This window comes from Podarcis liolepis (assembly GCF_965112155.1).
Source record: "Podarcis liolepis genome assembly, chromosome: 5".
NCBI lineage: Eukaryota > Metazoa > Chordata > Lepidosauria > Squamata > Lacertidae > Podarcis > Podarcis liolepis.
Window position 1 is genome coordinate 60,875,108 of NC_139556.1, and position 23,415 is coordinate 60,898,522.

Below are 23,415 nucleotides of genomic sequence, written 5' to 3' on the forward strand. Positions count from 1 at the left end.
CTCCCTGCCTCCCCTTGACTTCACACTGGATATGGGGAAGAAGAGAAAGAGGAGAGGGTGCAGCCATTGTTTAGTGCTGCTTTTTCCCTGTCAGGGAAATGGACTGTGGCAGGAGGAAACCGCTTCCAGCCAAATTAAGTGGCAGGTGACCACCTCATTGAACACTAATTCGCGAGACTTCTCCAGCATCAACAAGGCAGTAGCATTTTCAGAAGAAGAGATAGAAATAAAAGGAGTTTGGGGGACACTCTCCACCGGAGTCCTGTGGAACCTCAGAGGATAACAAAGTAACTGTCGCAAAGGTTGTCATGGCCCAGAACCCACTTCCTCTTGTAGATCAAGTGCCCCTGAGCCCAGAAAAGTTGGGGACCCCTGCTCAAGATAGTATCTGGAGTGGAAACCTATAGGTGTAAATAGTAGAACATTGGTTTGCAGCACAAGGTGTCATTTATATGTTTGTTGCATAATACCAGCACTGCTGGGTCAGACCAAAGGTCCACCTCGCCCAGTGTCCTGTTCTTGAAGCCCGCCAAGCAGAAACACAAGCACAACAGCACACTCCCCTCTTGTGTTTCCCACCAACTGGTATTCAGAAGGCATTCTGTCTCCAACAGTGAAATAGTTCATTTTGTGGGCAATGCCTCTTCCAACATACGATTTACGTTGTTGGCTTTTGGTTCTATCTGCTTCCTCCACCCCACACATAATTTTAGGCACCTTTATTATGCTCCTGTGCTTACTCGCTTCTTCTACAAACTAAAAATGTTTTGACTTCTCCTCATAGAGAAGTTGCATTAGTCCCTTGATCATTTTGGTTGCCCTTTTCTGAACCTCATACCTACGTACCTACCTGTACGTCCGGGCAGGTGGGGGAAAATGGTGGTCCTAAAGATGTTGTTGAAACACATTTCCCATCAGCCCCAGAAAACAATGTGCACCTGTCAGAGATGGTGGGAACTGTAATCAAACATCTGGAAGGCCACAGGTTCCCCCTTAACTGTCCTACATTAAAATAAAAAACAACAACCACAGAAACAGCACCTGCATGCATGTAGGAAACCAGCACAGCAGGCAAGAGGTATGGATCCTTTTTCCTTGTTATGCTTTTCTTTCTTGTGACAGAGAGTTTTTAATGTGGAAGAGTATTTAAAAACTATAGTGCTGTTATGCAAATTTAAGTGGCATAGTCCCTTCTACCACCTTCAAATTTTACCTCATTCAGCTTGCTTTGAGCTCAGAGAAGTGATTGGGAAGATACATTTATCTTAGTAGGGCCCAGGTACAAATACTTTCTGTACCAACACGGAAAAAGAAATCTAGACACTACAGAAAATATGTCACGTGATGTGAATTAAAAGTTAGATCTAGATCAAAGTTCCTTCGCAGGTAATTCAGGCAGCTAGAACACCCCCTCAATCCAAACCACTCCACATCCTTCCTGCCACAAAGGGTGTGACTAGCAGCTCTGGTACAGAGTGATGGAGAAAGGGGAGTTGGTGCCTTATACCCAAGGTCATATGCAGAATCAAGAGCAGTGTGGTGTTGTATCCACCAACTCACTTCTGGTGTCTAATCTCTCTGCAGTGGGTAGGAAAAATTACACCACAGACTTAAAGGGTCAGAGTTGTACATGGGAGAACCCACTGAGGGAAGTCCAAGGAGCAGGGAAATGTCTCAGCATACAACAGCTTTAAAACAGAGGTGGGGAACCTGTGTCCCTCCAGATGTTGTTGTACTACAACTCCCATGTGCAACTCTAACCACTGGCCATGCTGGTAATGGTTGATGGGAGCTAGAATCCAGCCAGCACCCAAAAGGCTACAGGTTTTCTATCCCTGTTTAGAAACAGAATGTAGGACTTAGTTGCATACAACACATTATAATTTTCAAAATACATTATAATTTTCATTTTTTAAAAATGGTAGTGTTGATGGTTTCTCCTGTTTTTATTGGGGTATTTTTTTGGCCTTCTCATAAAGTACAAAAACCAAAGAGATGCTAGGTTTCTTACAGCTCAGCAGCTTGTAACTCCAAATGTAACAAAAAGAAAGAAAAGCAAAAAGTATATTCAATTTGTAATTATTAACTGAATAAATTGTATTTTTAATATAGCATACAGAACATGGTAATTTAATAGCAAACCAAGTTATGCATGATATATTTTATGTTTCTAAAGTAACAAAGTGACTTTGGATCTTTAAAGGGCACTAGAAAAAAAGTATTGCCTATTTTTCAATTTCCTCAAGAATTCCACCCCCAAAAAACTGTTTTCGTTTTTTTGTCCTCGATGGCTTTAAAATTTCTGGTAATTTTACATCTCTCTTCTTGAGGAGGCTGTCACTGACAATCCAGTGTCATTTAAAGCACTAAAAAGTAATGTCAATTAGCGAATGTGTGGGGAGATACCAGAGTTTCAGTGGGAGTGGAAGGGGCTGAAAATACATGTGTTCTTCCGGTAAGTGTCTCTCGTGCTAACAAGCAAATGTGTCACTAGAGGGCTCTATTTGCTGCTCCATCAATCTCTGCCACATCATTGCAGAGTATTGACATACATACTGGTTTCTGTCCCCTCCCCTCTGCCCCATCCCTTTTGGTGTTATCAGTACAGTTTTCCCTCTCCCTCCCTTCAGCCCCCTTCTTTGGACCAAAAGAACAGAGCCGGATCTTGCCTCTGTTTCCCCAGGAGAAGCACTGCACCAGTGCAGCAGCCACTCCCGCTGAGCAAGAAAGACCAGTTCCACTCCTGGCAGGTGCCGCCGCTGTGTCTGGACAGTATGTGCTGCAGCACATCACCTTCCCCACCCAACCAGCCTTTGGTCCTAATAGCTGAGTTCAAGCTGGAAATGCTTAGCTAACAACATCATGTACATTGTGGGGGAGGGGGGAATGGTAGGGGGCACTTACAGGCCCTTTGTTTAGTCAAGTAGCAAAACACCCTGGATATATTCAATCAAAGACAGGGGAGCCAAGATGTGGAAATGCACATGCAATCTGGGACACAGTGAACCAGTTCCCTGGCATTTTGTGTTGGTAGTTTTAGTTAAAGAACCCTGGTTGTAAGTTTCCAAGCTGCCCCCCTCTGAGCTGTTGCCTCAAGGGAGCAACTGGGGAGCTGTCTGTGCTAGACATTGTTGCCTTAGCACTGCCACCCACCATCAGGAATCATTTGACTCCAGTTGGTTCCTTCACGGCAGATGGCTCTTCTTCAGAAAAGGAGCAACTTGCCACATAGGATGCCCTGGTGACAAACTGTTCCAGTTTCTCCTCTCTGCTTCCCTCCGCAGGATGCTTACTGCAGGAGGCTGCTACATGGAACACAGACCTGCAGCTCCTCTTGTCCCTCATCATAAGTAGATACAAGGGAAAAGGCAAAGAAACATGTGTGCTCTGATAAGAGGAGTTTTTGGCTCAATGAGAGGCAGTGGGGGAACTTTTGATTTTCAAATACCTAAATGAAGTGACCTGACGCAGGTGGCACTGTGGTCTAAACCACAGAGCCTAGGACTTGCTGGTCAGAAGGTTGGCGGTTCGAATCCCCGCGATGGGGTGAGCTCCCATTGTTCAGTCCCTGCTCCTGCCAACCTAGCAGTTCGAAAGCACGTCAAAGTGCAAGTAGATAAATAGGTACTGCTCCGACGGGAAGGTAAATGGCGTTTCCGTGCGCTGTTCTGGTTCGCCAGAAGTGGCTTAGTCATGCTGGCTACATGACCCAGAAGCTGTCTGCGGACAAACGCCTGCTCCCTCAGCCAATAAAGCGAGATGAGCGCTGCAACCCCAGAGTCATCCGCGACTGGACTTAACAGTCAGGGGTCCCTTTACCTTTACCTATGCATGTGAGCAAGGAACGGACTATTCTCACTCTGGAAGATGAAGCAAGCCAAATTCTGGATTCCATTTCACTCGTGTGTACTTCGAACTCAGTCTAAAGCATTTGGAACAGGTACTACCTGCTGTTCCAAGTTCTCAGGAGAGGGGTCCCCAAGACAATTCATCCTGGAAGGCATCTCTCTAACCTCCACTGCCCCCTTCCCAGAATATACCATCCCTCCAATCATACCCCCTGACTTACATCCCAACAAATCTCAGAGCTTCATACACAGGAAGGGAGAGCATGAAGGACCCTCTGGGTGACCTTTCTGTTGCTGTGGTGATGGAAAAATCACCGAGGCAACCACCCTGCTCCTCCCCTCTCAGCATCCCTTGACAGGCACCATCTGCTGCTGGTGAGTAATGGAGTTTCCCTGGCTGGCTGGCTGGCTGGCTGGCTGCACATCCGGCTTAGTCCAGCTTGACCAAGGGTTCTTAGTGCCTAGACCTGCACACTCCAAATGTCTGAGCTCTTTTTAACTCTAGCATGTGGACCACCAACCCTGAAACATTCGTGCTTCCTGGCAGTCAATGTAAACTGCCCCAAATGCTTGTTTGTCCCTTCCAGGTAAGCCAACAAATCATATGCAAGCTATGCAAGGACAATGTGCCTGCACTCACCTGTAATGCTAAGCCTCCAGTACACCTGCATGGAGGAGACTGGAAGCTTCCACTCCCATTTTAAATTGACCACAATTTAGTGTTACACCTGAACCCTAAAATGCAGTTAATCTATAGTTCCAGAAACTATAGTTTCTGGAAACATGGCAGCATTGTAAACAAAAAAAGAGTTTGAGGCTGGCTTGTTTAAACAAACTATCATTAAAGAGGTTGATGTATTAAGAGATTTTATACTCCACACAATCCCACTATTTCAACAAATACAAGACCATCCCCTTGATGCAAAAACCTCATTTGGAAACCATAGAATAACCATAGACTGAAAATTAACTACAGTGGTACCTTGGGTTAAGAACTTAATTCATTCTGGAGGTCTGTTTTTAACCTGAAACTGTTCTTAACCTTAAGACCACTTTAGCTAATGGGGCCTCCCGCTGTTGTCGTGCCACCGGAGCACGATTTCTGTTCTCATCCTGAAGCAAAGTTCTTAACCCAAGGTACAATTTCTGGGTTAGTGGAGTCTGTAACCTGAAGTGTCTGTAACCTGAAGCGTCTGTAACCCGAGGTACCACTGTACACCTTGCTGGGCTGAGACACCACGACAAACTGTGGTTAAGTCTAAAATGGAAGGAAAAGCTTCCAATCTCCTCTCCATGGCTAAACCAGAGAAGGGAGGGGGAAGGCACATGAGCTCAAGACTCCCTCCACATGCACAGCCAATGGAGAAGCATCTCTGTGCAGCTGCATCCAGAACTGTGCCGAAGGAAGTCTGAAAAGGGAGGTATTTAAAATGGGATCAACCTAGAGCCTGTCTGCCATATGCTGAAAGCTCCACATGGGGAAAGGATTTCTGTCAGCAGCAGGAAAAAGCTAGTCAGAGTTCACAAGATCAGGCTACCCAAAGGGACATCTAACACTCCTTACACGAAGCAGCTTAATGACACCAAAACCATCCATTTCAGAGATTTGCGTGGCACTTTAGCTTTCCTTGCAAACTCACTGCAAGCTCCTCCAAGACAAAGTCTGCTCTCAATATTTAAATTAAACTCCAACAAGCTGCATAAAAAAGAGTAGGGGAGGAAACAGTTCCCACATCTTGGGAGCAGCCCATTTTTAGGCAACCTTCATGACACTTCACAACCTTCATTAAACTAAAGCGCCCCCTCCATGCCTTCTCACTCGCACCCTATGCATACTGGATTGGTAAAGCCCACTTTGGAGGAGACCTACTCCCCAGGTGTCCTGAAAGCTGAAGGGACTTCTTATTTGGCCCCATAACTCAAAAAAGGGGCAGAAGCATTGGTCTCCATTGCCTTGCTAGATCAGAACGAAGTCCTTCTGTTTCAGCATCTTTTTTCCAATGGTACCCAGACAACTGCCTGTCATCTTTGAAAGCTCAAGATGATGATGACCATCTACTGTTAGACCCCGGCAACTGGTATTCAGGAGGTATACTGGCTATATCATGGCTAAAAGCTGCTGATAGCCTTCCTCTTAAAAACCTTCTGAGCTAGTGGCCATCATTGCTATCACCATATCTTGCATTAGTGAATTGCATAAGGTAATTATGCATTGTAGGAATAAGCACTGTTCTTTTATCAAATCTGCAGCCAGATCTCCAAGGCAATCAGGTAGGTGCTTTCATGCTGGTTTGGGCAAAGCTAAAACAACCTGACAGATAATTTCATGGCTTACTCATTCACTGCATAGTCAATTGATATGTAGCACACATCAAATATAAGTTAATACATCAGTTAATAAGACTAAGTTTCCGAATGTATATTTCCTCACAGTAGGGGTCTACACTGCTCCTTTAATGCGTGGAACATTTACACAGTAGTTATCAGTAACCTGGAAAGAGCAATGGTATTGGTATAGGGATATTCAATGGAGATGCCTCCATCCACAAGATGAGCCCAGAACACACTACGTTTTGGAGTGGAAAGCACGTCACCAAACACAAAGTATAAAGCAGTCATCATTTGCTTTACCGCATCATCAACTTTAACAGCCTATCACAGTTCAAAGCAAACGAATTTGTCAAATTTCCTTAACTTGCTTAATTGAATTCTGGTTACAAGTGTTGGTATGATGCATTAAAAAAAACACAACTGGCTTCTGAGCTAGAGAAATTTGCATGGAGATAACTAGTAGTATGCTAACAGCCAAAAGCTCTCTCAAAGACCTTGGGGTTTTCCCCCAATTCTTTTCTCACAGTTGCATTAGAAAGGGACCGAGACCTGTTCTTACTTCTGTGCTGGCACTTTCATGTGGACTATATATGGAACAGAACAAAAGTAAAATGATCCCTTCAGACTGCAGGGATCACTTTAAAAAAAAGTTCCCTGTTGGTATTGGTGAGCAAGAAAAAAACCTAGCAAAAGTACAGAGATTATTCAAGCTAGAATCTCTCTCTCTGATGTGCAAGCTCTTTACATGCAGAGGTTCTTTGCATTTGGGGGGGGGATTCATAAATGGCATCCTTTATTCTGCAGACTGAAGCGATACAGCCCATTCTGCCCTTTTATTTTGAGTCATACATATTTCAGGTCTTTGAAAATTAGGTGTTTTAAATTTCAAGACTAAGGCCTGGTTCAAAGATGTGCAAAAAGCACTTAGGAAAGAAAACAGGGCATCATATGGTCCAGCATCATACCAAAAGGTTCTTAACCCATGTGTTGACCTCAGTCCATGCACCTTTTGTACTCTACAGTTTGGATGGAGGCCACACCATGCGCAAGCACTAGATCTGTAGGGGGCAGCATACAAGTTAAGGCCGCTTTAAGTCTGATGCCAGACTATGGGAAATCCTGCATGTATAAATGTTTTTCACTTGCCCACTGCCTTGTCTAAATCTGGTCTGGGTTTGCGAAGGTGTTATATGTTAGGACTGACAGCCGTGTGCTCTGACGAGAGCCACCTTGAAAGCATACCAGCTGGTAGGCACATCAAAGTTGAAAGTCACTGGCTCCATTTATTACGGGCTTTTCCAGATGGGTTGAGTCAAGATGCCTCACTGTCCCAGAAGCAAGGATATTACTTTATAAGTTCCACAAAAGAGGTGAGGAACTAAATCCAGCTGGCAGGCAAGACCCTTATCTGAGCAAACTCACAGCAGGCCAGGTGATCAACACAAGGCTCTAGACTCAGAGCAAAAACCCAGAAGGGAGTTTCTGGGAGTGGTATTTTTCCTTCCTGTGCCTTGAATGCTAATTTTTAGGAGCGAAAGATCTGGGCTCCAGCAAGGTCACACTGTGATCTCCAAATCATTGTTTCTGGTGGTCCTACAGAATCACACATTCCATGCAGTGGATTCTGTGGGCACAGGACCAGTTTATAAAAACAATATATTCAATAGCCTTTAAAAGCTCAAACCCCCGTTTTAAATGCAACCAAAATTTACAGACTTCAAGCTACTGACGGTTCACAAAATCCATTGTTGCTAGTTATTAAGTTATATGCTTGCCTTTTCAGATTGGTGTATCTGCAATACCTAATCATCCTGGCTGGATGTTTACTACTGTCACTCATCTGCAAGAATTATCACAAAGCAAATAGGATTGTGTGAATTTGCACTCGGCTTCCCTGGAGCACAAAGTAGCATGGCAGTTTCTTTAAGAACAGACTATGTTGGGAGTAGGGATGTTCCAGAAGACAACCTAGAATTGGATCCCAGAGAAAGGGTCATCTAATAGAGAATAGTATTCTGTTATCAGGTGTTCAAAGAAATGTGTAGTGATAATGGTTTAGCTGAAAGGGAGGGAGGTGTGATGCTGGATGAATTCATCTGGGGATGGACAGCAGAGAGTAGAGGAAAATCCCACACAATGGCTAAGAGCTTCACCTGCTGGACTGTTGCTGTGAGGGAGGAAAGAGTTTAGCAATGAGGGTTGTTCGGCATCAGGCAGGAAGAAGGTTAGTGCACAGATTGTGATGAGTTTGGGGATTCTGAAGAGATTACTACTGCAGCTTGGCCATAGGGCAAAGACAAGCAGTAGCACTTGGAATATAATGCACCAGAGAAAACTTAACTGGCTTAAGATTGTTGCATGAAGATGCAAGACAAATGCTTAGAAAGCATTGTGTAACTGAGGAAGCAAAGTTGCTATCCAAGGTTAAAAATGCCAAATGCATGACCTGAACTCTGCTTTCTGTACCAAGGCTCCAGCACACAGCTGGAATGTCACAGGCCAGAAATCACAAAAAGGAGTTAGAGCAATTCCCGAGTCCTCTGAGCAGCTGAGCACTTGGCCCTTGATTAGAGACCAAACATACAGCTTTTCCTAGAATAACTGAATTAGGCAGACTAGTGCCAATGAGACAAAGAAAGTAACCCAACACAGCAGCATTCTGGCTCCTCCTAAGGGGCAGTGTGTGGGCACAATATCCACGAGCTCCAGAGTTTTGAATAGCCTTTTGGGAAAAGGAAATGGCTTGCTCATGAACTTTAAAGCTTAAAATTACTTCAACCCTAAATATCTTCTAGTTTGGAGTGGAAAACATTTTTTGACCTGTGGGGCCAGTGATGGATGTATGTAAAAGTGGACTACCCCACACTTTCACAAGTGCGCTCTCTCGCTTTCTGTACACACAGTCATAGGAGAACCACACATATACCTCCACCTCCTCAGCTGCTCCAGTGCAGATCAGCTGAGAAGATAGACAGACAATATCCTCACCAGGTTAGGACCCTGGGAGAGGGGTTAGTCACTTCTCTTCTACCCATTGGCAATAGGGACATCCTGATCCAATTCATTCATGTGTGATTTTGAACTTCACGAAGCATGTACAGCCGTGCTTGCAGTAGCTGCTCCTTTCGCCTGGATGTCTGTCAGAGCCCTAACCTGATCACATTTGACAAGCAGCATTCAGAACCTTCACATCTCAGCACACATTTCATGGCTAGAATTAGGAAGGCTCAATACACAGCTGCAACTAGAGAGGCTGCAGAGGAACAGAGGGGGAATTCAAATCAGTGATCATGATGGTACAAGTTTATATTAGTTACTCCTAATGCCATTTCAGCAGGATGATGTCCTAGTGTGGTTAATGTGCACTACAAAGGGGCCTGACACTGTGGTCGATGGCAGCAATGCTTCTGAATACCAGCCGCTGGAAACCACAGGAGGCAAGAGCGCTCTTATGCTCAGGTCCTGCTTAGGGTTTCCCACAAACATCTGGTTGACCACTATGAGTACAGGATGCTAGACTAAATGGGTCATTGGCCTGACCCAGCAGGCTTTGCTTATGTTGTTATGACACCCCTTACAGAATCTGCAATACCAAACCCAAAACTAAATTCAGTTCCTGGCATCCCTGTCTGAAATCCTAGACAGCTACCGCTAGTCAGAGCAAATAATTCTGAGCAATGTGGACCAATAGTCTGACTCAATATAAGGCAGCTAAGTATGCTCTTCCTATCATACAAAAACCTTGTTTAGTAGTTGTGCGTATTGAGCAGGGGTTGGCAACCTAAGGCCCATGGGCCGGTAGTGGCCCACGGGGCTCGTCTATCTGGCCCATTGTGACCCTTGCTGCCCCCCACTTTTACTGGTGTGGCGCAGTGTGGGGACTGACTTCCAGGTTGATGGCACCCGTGTGCGTGCGCACAGGTGCTCCTTCGACCCAGATGTGTGCCGGAAATAGCATGTGTGTGGGACAGAGAAGCGCCCATGCGCATGCACAGCGCTGGAAATACCATGTGCGCATGGGCACTCCTCTGATCCGGAAGAGTGCGCCTGCGCACACACTCCGACCCATCCTCCAACAGATGGAGCGTGGACTGGCCCATCATCCAGTAAGCTTGCTGACCCCTGGTATTGAGTATTCTAGCCATTTACAGAGGGAAAACTATGGTAGTCTGTTGCAACAAAAACAAAGAGTTGTGTATGACCTTACAGACTAACAAATTTTACTATGGCATAAGCTTTCATGGACTAGACAATCAGGTGCTTGGTGCTTTTGTTATCTTTAACACTGTTTTGTGAATGGTAAACTTTGCATACGTTTAAGCTTTATCCCAGCTGTTACATTTTTTGCATTTCATTTCACCATGACTTCGCTGCTTTCTTCTTCCTCTCTCTACCATCAGGTTTATACTGACCTACAAACATAGAATAGCACTTCATGTATCTCAGTGCTTCCCAAACTTGGGTCTCCAGCTGTTTTTGAACTACAGTTTCCACCATCCCTGACTACTGGTTCCGGTAGCTGGGGATGTTGAGCGTTGTAGTCCAAAAGCAGCTGGAGACCCAAGTTTGGGAAACACTGGTGTATCTGATAAAGTGGACCCCAGTCCACAAAAGATGGTGCACATCTTTTAAGGTGCCAGAAGGCTCTTCCCTGGTGCTGTACTCCAACAGAAATACCATGTTGAAAAGGGGGTTATGAAGTTCCCTTTCCAACATGAAGTTCTAGATGAGGTTGCGCACCCTCTGAAGAATCATGTTTGTAGCCTGAGGGCACTCTTAGATCCATCCTTGTCATTGGAGGTGCAAGTGGTATCTGTGGTGCACAGTGCCTTTCACCAGCTTAGGTTGGCATCCCAGCTACAACCCCATCTAGATGTAGATAAGCTGGCTTCACAGATGAATGCCAATGTAAAGGAATGCTAGAAGATGTTAAAAGGCCTTGGAGAACAACTAAGTCTGTCTGGTGGATCAGTGGCTACAAACCATGATGGCCAAGCTCTGCCTCCACAGTTGGTGGCAGTAATACGGAGGGGAAAGTGCTCTTGTGCTTGGGTCCTGCTTGCAGGTTTCCCACAGCATCTGATTGGCCACTGGGAGAACAGGATGTGGACTGGATGGGCCATTGGCCTGATCCTTCTTAGGGTATTGTAAAGACATTAATGTGGGTATCAGGTGAGCCACTCTTGAGAGGGCATTTCACAACTGAAGGGACTCTGCTGAGAAGGTCCTCTTCTTTAGCAACTACTCTTTGTATGTCAGACTGACACAGGCAAAACAGTTTAGAAGGTCATAATGCATGGATTGATAAATACAGAAGGATGTCTTCTGGCAGCTTCCAAAGTCCCAGTCAGTGTAAGGCTTTGCAGGTCAAAACAAACACTTTGAATTGGGCCTGGAAGCAAATGAGGAGCCAGTGAAGGTGAGAAAGGTTGTGATGTTTTATTCTCCTTGTTTGGTATCAGACTTTTATACTGAATTTTCTTGCATTATGCTGTGCTTTAAATTCTGTTTTAAAATCTAATTGCTTCATGGCACCTAAAGAACATCCAGTCTAAGGTGACCAGCAAATGCAAATAATAACTAAAATAATAAATATATTTAAAAGTGGTCTTATGATTGCAGCAGGGATAGAATGGTAAGCAGGACTGGTGCAGATAAATGCTAAGAGAAATACAGAGTTATGTGGATTGCAATGCATTGGGGAGGGGGAAATCTGCAGGCCTCCAGATGTTGTTGAGCTAGAATTCTCATCACTCCTGGCTAGTGGCCATGCTGGCTGCCACCAAGGGGAGTCTAAGAACACCTGAAGGACCACAGGCTCCCCATCCCTGCAATTCACGAAAGGGACTCTCATAACTTATTAACATCTCGGTATCTAAATAATAATAATACAATGTAAGGCAGGAGACATGCCAACAAGGGGCTGGGATAATTTTATCAAGCTTTGTGGGAGGGGGAAGAGTTTTCTTTAACAAATATTAAAAGTAACGGATGGAAAGTAGAATGCAGTATCAAATGCAAAAGGGTCCAAGTCAAAGTTTCCACAACCACTAGTTTGCTGCAGAGATCCTTCAACTATCATTCTGCAGAAGATCAACTGGGCCTGCAACTTTGGCCTGCCGTGTGTCTTTGATACACTGAGATCTGTTATCCCAGCATTGCTTCTGGCACTATAAATAGGTGCTTCCTGGCTCCCATTAAGTTTCCTGGACACTCAGAAGATGTAACGCACCGCAGTGTATAAGGCAACGTTCCACTAAGAGTTCCAAAACACCAGTATGTGCTCCACCCCTGAGACTGGAGAGCTGAAGGAAGCACACGCGAGTTAAAACTGCCTACTTACAGCTCACCATTTTATCCCTCTTCCCTTGTGTGTCTTGTCTTTTTAGTTTGTAAGTTTGATGGAAGGCCCTCTGTCTTTCTTTCATTTATGTGTTCCGCTTTAGGAGACAACAGGACAGAAACACAGCAAATAAAAAAGAGACAAAGAAAGAAGAGGAAGAAGGATTGTGATCTCACATGCTGCTGTTTTAAGGATCAAAAGCTGGAGAAAATCTTCCCTAAAGTAATGTGCATTACTCCAGATTTTGTCCTACCATCAGTGCTGCCCATTTTGAAGTCTACACTATTTCTGAGGTTATGCATCCACATTTATATCAGCCTGATGCCTCAAACCCTATAATGCAACAGTGTTAAGCCAGGAGAAAAAGGCAAAATTGTGGTCAATTGAAGAGACGGTTATCTATTTCACTAGCTCCACTAGGCTCAGTAGGTCTATCAGCCAGGTAAGTGTTTACAGGATTACAGCCTGCACACTTCAACCAACATTTAAAGCCAAGGTAGAATCCCAAAGTACTCCACTTTGGAATTCTAAATTCTTGGTGCAGAAAGGGTGGTCCTATTTATCTTTTTAAAAGCCACAAGGAGAAAAAAAACAGGCATATTTGATGAAGTACTACAGCACAGCAGATGTGCCAGTGGTTCATGCTTCCAGTATAAAGCCTGAAGAGGGATCATACATATCTCTTCCCATTCCACCCACAGTAAGACACATGAGATGAGCTGGACTACCATGTGGGGCTCATGCCTCTTACCCATGGAATAAGCTGAGCAGCTTCCCTTTTGGAGATTGGCAAGCACATCCATTATTTGCATTCCCAATGCTAGTCAATTGTATGTACATTATTGCCATTTCTTTATAACCTCCAAAAGCTATTCTACATTCCAAATGAATTAACCCTTACATGAGCTGGCCCAAATACTCTTATGGAAAGGAAGAGAGGTCTCAAAAAGCAAAACGGAGCATATATACCTCTATACAACTGGAAAGGCCTTGACAAAAGAAGTAGAGGAAATAAAAGTGTGAGTTGTGGGCTTTTTAAATTATACTTGTCAGCTTGATCAGCAAAGTGCTGTGCAACCATGAGCCCCCGTGGGTTGGCAGTAGCACAGTGCTTTGGAGAGTGGATGGCATGCCTTAAATCCAGTGCCAAGGACCTGCGGAGTCTGGGCTAGGACTCTCTGCTGTGGAATTCTAAACCAAAATAAAGAAGCACAATGAAAAACCACATTTCCATTAGATCAGTTTCCAAAAGCTACAGAATAGATCTGAATCAGTACTGAGCATGTTCGAGAGATGGTGTGACAGAGCTAAGAAGATACAGCTTTGGGGAACTGATAATCCCTCACCTAATCACTAATGGTTTTGTTTTGCAGCACTGAGCTTTGTTGAGGGAGATAGTGGAATCAGCAGGTTTTCCTGTGCAGATCCAGGCTGTGATGTTTAGCCAGCAGGCCCCAATCATACTACAACATAGCCTGCTCTAAACAATAGTTTGAAATCCGGGTGCTCTTACAATCTTGTAAAAAATAAATGAAGCTCCCCTTGCCCAAACAAATTCCTACTGGAAAATCTATGGTGCTACTCAATAGCTAGAGAACCCTCTACTTTACATGACAACTGGATAGAGCAACACGGAGAAGCAGCATGCCCTCTAGATCTCTTTCTACAACAGGAGACCCTCAAGCAATCTGGAACTGACCACAGACAATAAGACAAAGATGATGGGCAGAGTCTGTAATTGACAGGAGCTCTTCAACTGCTTGGATTTGAAAAGTTGGGGGAGGGGGGGAATGAACCACTGCATAAGGTGACACAAAAACACAGTAATACAGACAGGAGTATTTTGTCACATGTATAGTATATGCTCAACTTGGGTATATTTGATGGGTGAAATGGAAAATGTTCATGGGATTTCTGGGCAGGAAGGTTTCTCTGACAATCATTCAAAAACACAGGGCACATACCTAAAGTGTGATAGCACTGTTGTGCGAGTCACAGTTACATTTTTAATCTTTAGAGTGCTTTATGATTCTGCACTGTTCCAAGTGAGACACAAAACTCAAACACAGATCCCTGCGCATTCAAAACTTCCCAGCAACAAGAGATTATCCACTGTGGGGAGACTTCTTCAGTTCCTTCATTGATGCTTCCAGAAAAGGAGAGACACCAAAGTATCAGACATCTCCTTTGGCAGTATTGACATAAACATTTTACCAGCATACTCCTCCAAATAAACTCACAACAATTGCCCTACAAATATGCAGAGAAGATAGAAACGGCTTGTTTATAACAAAGGACTAAGGAGATTAATAAATTGGCTGTTGACCTATTATTTGCTTTTCTCAGCCTCCTTAAATGATTCTTACTGACCTGTTTGTACTCCCTACTGGGCTCAGTGCAGATGAAGCACAATACTGTGCTTTACACTGCATGTGGCCAGTCTGTCACAGAGAGGTTGTTGCTTTCCAGCACTGCTTTAGTCATCCCATGTTCAGAATAGCTACCCAGATGGGGAAACTTAAACCTTGGAGGACAGATGGTGCCCCTTGAGCAGCTCTTGATTGCAGCCTCCATTCACCAAATCTTCTAGAGAAACTGCATCTCATCCCTTATCTATCTTTCCACAAAGTATACTGACATTGTCAACACACAACAGAGGTCCAAAGATTTTTATGATTTGCTGTCAAAAAGCACACACACACACACACACACACACACACACAGACCCTCCCCAAAGTCTGGAGACCAAGCACCTAAATAACAAAACCTAAAGTGAATACAATATCCTTGCTAATCTGTTGAAGCAAAAAATGTAAAGTCTTGAGGCACCTTAAAGACTAACCAATTTATTATGGCACAAACTTTCATATAGACCACAGAGTTTGGTCCACAAAAAATGTATGCTGTCATAAATGTGTTTAGTCTTTAAGGTGCCACAAGGTAGTCTGTCAAACCTTTAGCTGAGATTTTAACAAATCCTTCTCCCTGTTCTGAGGACTTGCAAGAAACCAAAGGGAGACACTAAACTGGAAATTCAAGTTCTGTAGAGTTGTCTACACTAACAGTGTTAGTGTCTGGTATGCAGGGCCTCTTTGAGGCAAGAGTCTGTAAAGAACTGGACATGTTCTAATTTCAGTACACAGCCCCAAGACACACTAAAGCAGCTGTTCCCGACCTGGTGCCCTCCAAGTTTTGCAGATGGGCTACCTCTCCTCTTCTCCCTGCCTATTGATGATGCTGGCTAGGGTTGAGGTTAGCAGCCCAAAACTTCTGGAGGGCACCAGGTTGTAGAAGGCTTCATTTAAGCCTAGTGCAGATGAGAATTCTCTTTCATGAGCTCAACATATCCCCACCTCTTTACCCTGTTCTGAGTCAACCAGCAGCTAGGGTCTAGATTAGAATTAGCCAGTGTGTCTAATGATCCCAAGACAAATGTGCTCTCCACTAGGGAAGGACCACAGTAAATAAACTCATATGGGTACAAGTCGCCAGCTCTTCCAAGTTGAAGACATTGTGTCCAATGCAAATTTTGCCCCCTGGACAGGGTTTGATAGAGCTACAAAGCTTGTTTAGTCTCAAGAATACTAAGAAGAATTACAGAATATGACAGGTTAATTGAAAATACTCCCCACATTTTCCCCAGGAACTACTGTCCTATCCCAAGTCCGAATATTTGTTTGAAACTTAAGAAATGCATAAAACAGGGGAAGGCTTGGTTAAGAGAGCTTCCACACTGACAGAATCCCAACTCTGACCTACTGGATATGCAAAGGCCACTCCTGTCCAGCTCTAGCCTCGCTGAGCAGCCTGGAAACTGGAAAAACTTATAACTGGTTTTCCAGGGGAAAGAGCTCTCAGCCAAACACAAGCTATTCTGGTTTACAGAAAGAAGCTGGAGCAAGACAGAAGGAAAGGGTCTGAGGCCAGGGAAGGCTGCTGCAGAGTGACAGCAGGAGAACAGCCTCCGGCAAAGAAAAATTAAACGACCCCATCATGCACACTGCGACCCCTAGTGCTGCTTATCTCCAGGGACCTATCCCCCCCCCAAAAAAACCCACCCATTCGCACAATTTCTTCCTAACACTCCGAGATTCTGCCATTCCCCTGTTTTGAAAACAACAGACTTGGGAGTTGTAAACTCCACTAAAAGATAATTCTGGTCTCACTCGTGTCTTGGCGGCCTCCCTTGCCCACTGACCAAACATACACACACACACCTTGAAGGAAACTTTATTATCTTTGCTGCTGCTGCTGCTACTAAGCAAAGCCCACAGACCCAGGAAGCCCCCATCTCCCAATCTACCCCTTCAGTTCCTTTCCCTTCCCACACCCCCTCTTTCTTAAGGGCCAGCTTGCAACTCTGTTCCGAGGAGAGTAGGGCCTAGTGTCACTGCCTGAAGACACCGGGAGCGGGGGGGGGGGCGGGTGAGAGAGAGAGGAATCCAGAAGAAAGGAAAAAAAACAGGCTGGGAACAAGAAGACCCCCTCGCTGGGAGATCCACCCACCCACCCACCTACCCAAAAGGTAAGCCGGAGTGTCTTCAATCCCTCTGCCTTTCTTGCCCAGCACAGCTCCTTCCCAATCCTCACATGGCTCTGGGAGCGCAGACATACTCGGATGGAGGAAGCCCTTCGCCGCGCCGCATCCATGCAAAAGCCGTGGCTGGGAAGAAGCCATTGAACGGCCCCCCGCCGCCGCCGCCGGCTCCTCCACACACACCCCCGGACCTTTCCCAGCCACCCGGGACGGCCTCGCGGACCTCCCCCGAACTTGATCCGAGCGCGAGCGGCGAGCTCCGAGCCTTACCTGGGGAGAAGTGGCGGAGTGTCGCTGTTGCGGGCGAGGGGCGGGACGGTGGGGTGGGGGGAGAAGTGGGAGACGGCGGCAAGACGGGAACTCAGAACATCCCTGCTGCCCGAGGGTGCTTTACTCCCAGCCAGCCATGGGGAGAGGAGAGAGAAAGTTCAAAATGGAAAGAATAATTGAGAAAAAGGCCAGGAGCCGGGTTGCAACTGGACCAGGCGGGAGCGGAGCGCGGCGGCGGCTGCCGAGAGGCCTAGCGGAGCGAGCGGCCGCCGAAGGAAACAGGAAGGCTTCGGTGAAAAGGAGGAAGCCCGTCCTTTGTCTGCCAGGTTTTCCCTGAACAATGGCTGCTCCTGCTGCTGTCTCAGGCCCTCTGTTGGGGCATGGAGGAGGCTCGGCTCTTGCACACACGCTCGCTCTCGCGTACACGCGCGCACACACACACCTCCCTGTGCCTTTCAGAAAGAGGCCCAGAAGCTCCTCTCCAAGGAGGAGGAGGAGGCCTTCCCTCCCCACTCCCACTCCTCTCTCCCCCGCTCCAGGGGCTGCTCTGATCGCATGAAAGAGGGAGGGATCTGCCATGCCTAGGCTGAGAAAAACAAAAGGGAGAGACAGACCCAGACAGAAAGAGGTAAATCCCAGGGAGGGAAGGGGACGCCAGGCAGCCGGAAAGACCAGAGGAGAGAAAGCTGCGGTGGGAGGTGATGCCATCCGCCCTTAAAGATGATGAGGATGAAGAAGAAGAGGGGTGGGTGAAAAAGCTCCCCACTCTAAGTAAAGCAGGCTGGGAAGTACCAGGTCTTCTCCCACCATGGAAGAAACTCTCGGGCTCTACAGCAAAAACAGAAAAAGGCCAATTCCCCCCACCCCCATCTAAGCGGGATGGAGAGCTTCAAAGCCTGCCTTATTCCAGGTCTTGCAAATATCCCTGGTAGGAAGGAAACTTCGCCACGTTGGGAGGTTTCACTCTTTTCTTCCATCTGCGCAAATCTAGTGCCCAAATCGCTTTAATTCAATGAAAGGGTTGGGATTGCGTCCTGAAATAGCTTGAAGTGCTTTTTCCTACTGGGTAGTTTGTTGCAAGGACGCACCTAAGAAGCAAAAACCCTTTGCATTTAGTAGGAGTTACTTCCAAGTAAATGAAACATGCATAGAATCCAGCTGAAACTGATATTTTGTTACCCACAAACAACCACGAAAATAATTACTGGCGGAACTGCATGTGAGGAGATGGGCATTTAACTACTCCAGTTCCTGCTAGCTTGTAGAGTTTGATTTAGAGTAGACCAAAAGCCTAAATTTCTACAATGCCAGATGCAAAATGTTTATATCCCAGTGTAATTAGGGCAACTGAGACTTCCTAGGGCTGTGCAGTCCAAAGCCTTCACTGCAATTCCCAGGATGTGGTGCCTTTTTGTGATATGGGGTCTCTTCTAAATGTAGCCAAAAACAGTTATGTCTTCTTCCCTTGCAGCAGGGCTGAATTTGTGTCAAGTTGTTATGAGCAATGGCTAAAACCAGTAGAACTAAACTTGTGCTGTGGCTCACCAAGGACAGCCATGGAACCTAGGGCTCAGATTGTCAGTTCCCCCCATCCAACAGAGGAGCCAACAGCTTCACAGTTTGGTTGCTGGGAATGGCGAAAGCCATTCCTTTTGCATCACTGCATGTCCTCCAGCTGTCAATAGCACAGAACCACTGTCAGGAGAAAAGGATGCAAGCTTAGCCTAGGGCTCAGCCTTGAACATGTCATGTAATCATAAATAAGAGCACCTATACTGGCCGCCTGATGAATAACTACAAATATTATGAGCACATTTAGAATTCAGTGGAAGGTTTCTAGCGCAGGATAGTGACCTGCAGGCACGTTTGAGCCTTCACATTTCTAATTTTAGAAACAGAGTGAATCTATAGCATTGGTCTTTATGTAAGATAGTATTGAACTAAAGCAGGGGTGGGGGAACCTGTGTCTTCCAGACATCACTGGACTACAACTCCCATAATCCCACAACAGCTGGAGAACTACAAGTTCCTCATCATTAGGTCTAATGCCACTGCGTCCCCTTCAGAGCTGCCCTGGGATATAGGAACCTTGTAGGTACAGACAAGATGTCTTTCAAACCCTAAATGTTACTAAGCAGGGAAGCATGAAATCCAGTACTAGCCACAAACGAGGGACAAAGGTGAGTTTTCGGGACCTGTTCTATGGGCAATATATGTTCTGTAGAATGCAACATCCCAAAATAAGGACACATGGCAGCTTTTGCAAATGAGAACTGATGGACAGAGCTGGCAAAAGACACTTTTCCATTCAGAACTTTTAATTGCATTTTTTTTAAAGTAGTAACAACACATTATTGTTTTTAACTTGGAAACTAAACCAAGTATGTATCATTCCATTTTAGAGCAAGCCTTTTTAGCTACTCAGATTGGCTGGTGTTGGTTGGTAGATTTAATTCTCCTGCAATGAGGAGTAATTTTGAGACATACACCAGGTAAAAAAGCCAGTAAGATTCAAGGCATAAAATTAGGTGCTCCCGTCAATTGAGCATTGGAAAATAATTGGGGGGGGGGAGTATATAGCTGGTTGTGTAAATGTACACACATATACAGCTGCAGCTGTACAACTGTTCTAGCACAATAGACTTTTTATAAGTTACAGGTTTCTAGGTTTGACTGTAATAGAACAAACCCTCAAAATATGAAATGTGTGTCTTCCACTTAACTGATGGCTTGCTTTAGCATCACAAGCCTAAATGTACTGGCAGCCTGAACCAGGATTGTCATATTTTCATCAGATGCTAAAATCAGAAGTCAATAAATACAGCATTTTAAATGCCTGCTACTCATCTGAGCAAGTAAGAAAATAATGGAAGAATACTTCATTCTGCAGAACTCTGAGTAACGTGCAATTGCAACTGCAGCTGAAAGGCTACACATCTGTTTTCTTTTTCATAAAAGCAGTTGGGGCTTGGATTATGTGCTGAAATACGAAATCATACACACACACACAAAACGTAGCTAAAGTGCTGTGTGTCAAACTGCCACTGGGACAAACCAAAGCTCTGCTTTCGGGAACAGCCTAGCGATAGGAATGGTTCTAATTACCAGACTCTAAGCTACAGAATTCAGGTCACAAATTTCCTGAGAATCGCAGTTGGTTCTAGTGAGGGTCTAGCAAGGAGATGTGAGTCCCCGCTACATAAAAACAAAGGATCAGTCTTATGTGGTTAGTACATCTAGCACAGTATCCCCTCTCTGACAAGAACCAGCTCCAGATGTACCAGAGGAAGCCTGAAATACTGCAATGAATCAGCATATAACTCCAGCCTTTGCCATTTGCTTTTCAGTTATTTCACTCTCCTAAACTGGTGACACCCTCAGCAAGAGGTCCTTGTATGTATTTACAAAATCCTAAACAACTTGGGCCCAGGGTACCTCAAGGATCACCCGAACACTTATATCCCATTTTGATCACTAACTAAAATAATCTGCAAGAACTAAAATAATCTGCAGGAATGTTGTAGATCATTCCCCAAGTTGGCGAGGCTCACTTGATAACAAGAAATGGAGCCTTTAGAGACATCAGCCCAGGTCTATGGAATATTCTGCCAACAGAGATTCAGCAGGCACCTTCTGCTTCAACTTTTAAACGCCTGCTGAAAACTTTTCTATTCCACCAGGCCTGTGAAGGAAATGAAGAATGCATCTACAATGGTTAATTGATGTCTGTGTTTAACTTTTTATATAGTTTTTACTGTATGGTTTTACTCTTTTTTTGTTGCTCTGATATTTATTATACTGCTATTTCATTAAAAAATATTTCTATAAAGAAATAAGATGTCTGAACCATTTTAGTTAATGGCTATGGAAAGGATTATGTCTAGGAAGAAATTCTACACCTTTTGAAGTTAGTTAAACTATTGGCTATCACCATGATCTTATGGTAGCATTTTTCAAGGATCAATGATGCATGCTGTGGTAAAGAACTTTAAAAACCAAAACTAGATTTTAGTTTTAATTCCACTGTGTTACTCCTTCAGTTCTAGTGGAATGGTAAACATTAAAATGTTAGGTGAACATTTCTGGGTGGTTCCAGACAACTGTAGTGAAGGTGTTTCACCCATTTGAGCTCAACAGAAGAGCAGACAGGGAAATGATCAAGGTGAGCAAGCCAGTACAGTGGTGCCCCGCAAGACGAATGCCTCGCAAGACGGAAAACTCGATAGACGAAAGAGTTTTCCGTTTTGGAGGTGCTTCGCAAAACGAGTCTCCTATGGGCTTGCTTCGCAAGACGAAAATGTCTTGTGAGTTCCTGCGGGTTTTTTCCCCTCCCCCCCCTTTTTCTATGCCGCTAATAGCGCTAATCCGTCAATGGGCTTGCTTCACAAGACGAAAAAACCGCTAGACGAAGAGACTCACAGAATGGATTCTTTTCGTCTTGCGAGGCACCACTGTATTTTAAAAAAACAGAGCTGCTACTACTACGTTCTCAGATCTATGCTCAGTCTCCCAAGTGGATCACAGAGTTTCTAGCCTAATAAGCAAAGGCAGCAATAGAATTTCTCCTCTTGGCTGCTTCCATGCCATAAAAAAGCAGCATAGCCTAGGGTTCTAGCCCTAGGTGCAAGGGACAGTTTCTGGCTCTGATTTAAAATGCTACCAAGCAGTCCTCTAATAAACTTGGGTTTTGCAAGGAACGGCAGACAAAACAGGATGAGTCACAGAATAGCACCTTCATGAGATATTGCTCCTTTCAGCAGAAGCACCATGGTGGATCTGTTATTTGATGCGCCCAGTTACTATGGCTGTAGTGATGGTGTCTGGGAAAGGATGGTGCTGCTATATGTTCACTACTGCAGCAAAGGGTTATGAGTCATTTCCAAAATTCAGGGTACCATACCATGTCATAAAATGGTCACATGGAACCTGGAAGGCTGATTGTGAAGCTATTTTCCTGATAACTCCAGAGTCTGATTTAAAAATAAATAAATAACCCTTGTAAAATATTATTATTTTTAATCATTTCCCTCTCCTGGCATTAACAGGTATCATCCTAACAATCCACAGTGGCAAGGAAACACTTCTTCAGGACCCAAAGCTGCATGAGCTTGGGAAATGGAGCCACAGCATATCCTAATGCACACATATTTGTGAGGTTTCCAACCTGTGGCTGATGCAAGTTCAAAGCTTCCTAGAAAGGGAGACCCAATCCCTGTAGCAATCATATAAATCTGATATTTTGGAGGTACAGCAAAATAGCTTATCCCCTTCCACCTCCTCTTCACACCTGTATTTGTGCTACACTGGGAAGCATAGCAAAGCAACTCTAAGCGCCAACACTCTTTTAAATCCTTTTCATAGTGTCATAGAATTGTAGAGTTGGAAGGGACCCTGAGAGTAATCTAGTCCAACCCCCTGCGATGCAGGGATCTCAACTAAAGCATCCAGAACACTCATTTCTTTCATCTGTCATATTATGTCTTGCTAGAACAGGAAGACACTGAAAGTAATGAGGGTGCCTCTAATACTACTATAAGGACAAAAATACTGCCTACTATAACATTCTTGATTTCCTAAGTGCTGTACAGCCTTATTGTATTTAACCTCACCACAATGCTGTGAGAGAAAAGTTATCAGGATTCCCATTCTACAGGTGTGGTGGGATTGGTGCTGAACATTTCTTTCTCAAAACTATATAAGTAATCTTTAGCAGCAGTTGAACATACATCAAGAGCTTCCAGATCAAAGTACCAGATCTATTAATCTACTGGAGTGCACGTCTTTCAGGCATTCACACACTGTAGACTTCTGTCCCACCTGACATCTCAGATTCACACATCACACAACTGCACCACCATCAACACTGCAGTGACAAGGAATGTCAATATACATATTATAATGGGCTTAGGAAATGAGACAAACAAGCTTCCCAACAAAGCTAGGCAAAGCTAGAAATTCTGTGATTCAGGTTAGCTAGGCGTGGAGATGGTGGGATATACCTGCCTCATGGGGTGTATCAAAATCCAGAAACTGGGGGGCTAATTTCCCCACATGTATTTGGGGAGGGTGAAAACCACTAAATCCTA

The 23,415-nt window shown here is 44.8% G+C and overlaps 1 protein-coding gene across 3 annotated transcripts in view; it reads right to left on the reverse strand.

Moving 5' to 3' along the window:
* The window catches only part of LDB1 (LIM domain binding 1), a 62,042-nt gene that overhangs the window by 11,652 nt on the left and 26,975 nt on the right, over positions 1 to 23,415 (reverse strand). The window contains exon 1 of one of the 3 annotated variants that reach the window (XM_083505251.1): positions 17,330 to 17,762. The exons of the other annotated variants lie outside the window; for them this stretch is intronic. The gene's annotated coding sequence lies outside the window, so the exon portion shown is untranslated. Of the gene's footprint in view, positions 1 to 17,329; positions 17,763 to 23,415 lie in introns of those variants that run through there. 3 annotated transcript variants of the gene reach the window in all.